The 3,354-nt window shown below is 45.6% G+C and overlaps 1 pseudogene; it reads right to left on the reverse strand.

The window, feature by feature from the left end:
• Positions 1-267: 267 nt before the first annotated feature.
• Positions 268-2,860, reverse strand: LOC123847467 (zinc finger CCCH domain-containing protein 14-like; annotated as a pseudogene).
• Positions 2,861-3,354: the final 494 nt, after the last annotated feature.

Raw genomic sequence — 3,354 nt, forward strand, 5'->3', positions numbered from 1 at the left:
TCTTCTACCATGTAGGAATACTGAGATTCTGTGCTGATCTCAGAGAATAGAAGTAAACTTGTTTGAGCCCATAAATTAAAACAAGCTTTGCCCTCATGAAATAGAAACTATGTCTCTCTTTTTTTTTTTTTACAAACACGCCTCAAATGCTTTAATAGAATTTAGCTTTTCCTTAAACGGTCTTTTCATAGTCAAAACAAACAACAAAAAATACCGAATGTTAAAACCACTTAATAAACTTACAAACTTGAAAAATTAGACACTCCCGATAGGCAATAAACTTCATATTATGAAAGCAATATACTCCAAGTTTCAAAGGTTTGACAAGTTCTGCAGAATATTTTTGCCAGTCGATGGAAACTCCACAATCTTCTGCCAAGTAGGACTGTCATTCACTGGTTTGAGTTCGAATCCATTTCAAGGCATGTCTTGGTGGCACAGTAATCGTGGGATGATACAACGTGCAGTCAGCTCTTGTACACTGAGTGTTAAATCTGCAGTGTTTTGGATGATAGAAGGGACACTCCACTTTTTTACAAGCAGGGAAAGAACGGCACAGTTGACTACTAGAAGGTGAGGCTGGTGTTGCAATTGCTGGTTTTGGAGGCAGTTCTGGAATTCTTCTACTCATATGAGTGAAGGGACAATCTGGTTTAGTACATTTTGCATCATACTTACAATTTGGATGAACAAACGAACATTTCTCAGCCAATTTACAATTGGGGAAGGCTTTGCAAGGTGAAACAGGATGATGGTAAGCACACTCATCCCCATTTTTACAGGCAGGTCAGTACTTGCAACGCTCCAGAAGTTTTTCTGCTTTCTGGACCACACTCAGTTCACTCATCTCAGCATTTGAAAAGCTACCATTTGGCTCATCGAGCTGCCTGCTCATCGACTGCAAGTGCTGTGGGTGGAGGAGACCTCTGAGTCCCTTGTTTGAGGCTGCAGTTTGGTTTACAGGTTTCACTCCCTCAAAGCACACATCCTCCTCTTGATCTGACATGTACCCTGGGGAGCTGGGGACACCATCCAGCGTCACTATAAACTTGGGACTAGCAGGTTTATCTGGTTGTACAAGATCTCGTGTCTGCATAAGGTGTCCTGAAAGTACCCGAACGGTATCTGCAGTCTTCATCCCCGACTCTTGGTTTGGCGCCACTATTATTTCCTCAGACAGCTTCGGCTTCTTCAGAATAAACGATCTTGTGTCTGCATGGACCAGGGATTCCATGTCACAGTAATCTTGACTGCTCTATAGAGTTTCTGCCACAACTGGGTCAATTTGCAGTCCGGATAACAACCGCCTCTGTCGAGTTCCTTGGCTTTTTTCTATATTATCTCCCTTTGTTTCCTCTTCTTTAATGGGGGTACTTATTCTGGGGGTCCTGCTTTGCCCCTGGACCACTTCTGCCAGCAATTTTTCTTGAGAAGTTCGAGTTCTGGGAGCAATTGAAAGTGTCTGTTTCTGTGAGACTGTAGAATAGTTAGTTGTTTTTGTTACAGATTCTTTTTTTTTTTAAAGATTTTATTTATTTATTTGAGAGAGAGAATGAGAGGCAGAGAGCACGAGAGGGAAGAGGGTCAGAGGGAGAAGCAGACACCCTGCTGAGCAGGGAGCCCGATGCGGGACTCGATCCCGGGACTCCAGGATCTTGACCTGAGCCGAAGGCAGTCGCTTAACCAACTGAGCCACCCAGGAGCCCCTTGTTACAGATTCTTGAGCTTCAGATACAGCCTTCAAAATTAGATTCTTGTTAGCTTGTTTAGAAGATGGAAGTGAAGGTCTCCTCAGGCTTTGCTGGCACTGACACCTGCCGGAGATGCTTCCTGTCCGAGACCCACAGTCATCCCCTTCCTCCTCCTCTTCTCCATCATGAGTGAATTTTTTTACTTTAACAACTGAACTTACCACAGACAACTTTCTCTTCCGAAAGTTTCTTCCTCAATACTCATTTTTTTCTGAGTTGTTTCTGAAAAAAGGACTATAAGTCTCTTCTAAGCTGTTAAGCATTTCCGGTTCACACAAACGTCCTGTTTCAAATACCCAGCTTGTTCTGTATATCAGGTGGCTTGGCAGCATGAATACTGCTTGGCTGCTGCTGAAATTGCAGCCTGTTTAAATGAGCAGCACTATCTGCATTTCGACTTGCAGGTGGTTGATAAATTTCAATAGAAGGACGAGAAGAACCCCATATGCAAGTGTCACTGTAGGTTTTTTCTGAGATAAGGGATTCTCCTGCACAAAATTGCGATCTTCATCAATGAGATCATCTGGTTCTGGCTTAGTATCAATCACATCTTCAGAGGGTGCTGGCTCCGTCAGGGGCTTCACAGTTGACATTAATCGGGTTGCAGCTCCATCATCCTAAGTCTGTCTGACAGTAGTGGGTTTTTGCTCCTGTGAACTAGTAGAACCCCTGGAATCTCTTTTTTCAGGTCTAGCGCTAGCAACCGCAAGAGGTGGCACTGCGGCTTCATGCCTTCTCTCATCTCCCCGACTGAACCAGCTCTTGTTTGAAGACACGTTATTATCAAAGATGTTAGTATCAGAAGACTTAAGACTGGAAGGGTCAGTTGTAACAGAGCGAAGTTTATCTAACACACCATGAAGCCATACGGTGAATCGAATTGTGTTGTTCCCTAGAAACAGGGACAGGTCCTCTGTCATTTGGTCCTGACTTTTCTTGTTGGCCACCATCAGCATAATGTAACCAGGAAGTTCTTCATCAACATAAGCTCCTAATTCTTGCAATTTCCCCTTAATGGCACTCCGGATCTTGCGGCTGACCTCGGTGCCGATTTCCACGGCTCCCAGCGGGCGGCGGGCGCAGCCCTGCGTGGCGCTGCGCTTACCCAGAGCCCCAGGCCGGCTCGCGGCCCCGCAGCTCCGCCGCCGCCGCCGCCGCCGCCGCCAGCCACCAGCGCTGCTCCCGGCCGCGCGATCTGCGTGACCCGCCCCCACCGGCCCGGCGCCAGAAACGATGTATCTTTTTACAAAATATTTTATTTACATATTTGACAGGGAGAGAGAGAGAGAGGAGCAGAGGGAGAAGCAAACTTCTCACTGAACAGGGAGCCCGATGTGGGGCTCGATTCCAGGACCCCGGGATCATGACCTGAGCCGAAGGCAGACGCTTAACTGACTGAGCCACCCAGGCGCCCCAAACTATGTCTCTTTAAATATGATGTGAAAACTAAGATAACATATAAATCAGGAGATGCCATTAGGAACATACAGACTGTTTCTTTCATGAGTGTATGTCAGTGTGCTAAATCTCAAGTCATTGCAAGTAGAGACATGATAAAGCTGCTCTTATGAATCAAGAGTAGGAAGCAAATCAGCTAAAATAC

Source organism: Mirounga angustirostris, unplaced genomic scaffold (assembly GCF_029215605.1).
Source record: "Mirounga angustirostris isolate CCGP_5_RB_7025 unplaced genomic scaffold, mMirAng1.0.hap1 SCAF_2, whole genome shotgun sequence".
Lineage (NCBI taxonomy): Eukaryota > Metazoa > Chordata > Mammalia > Carnivora > Phocidae > Mirounga > Mirounga angustirostris.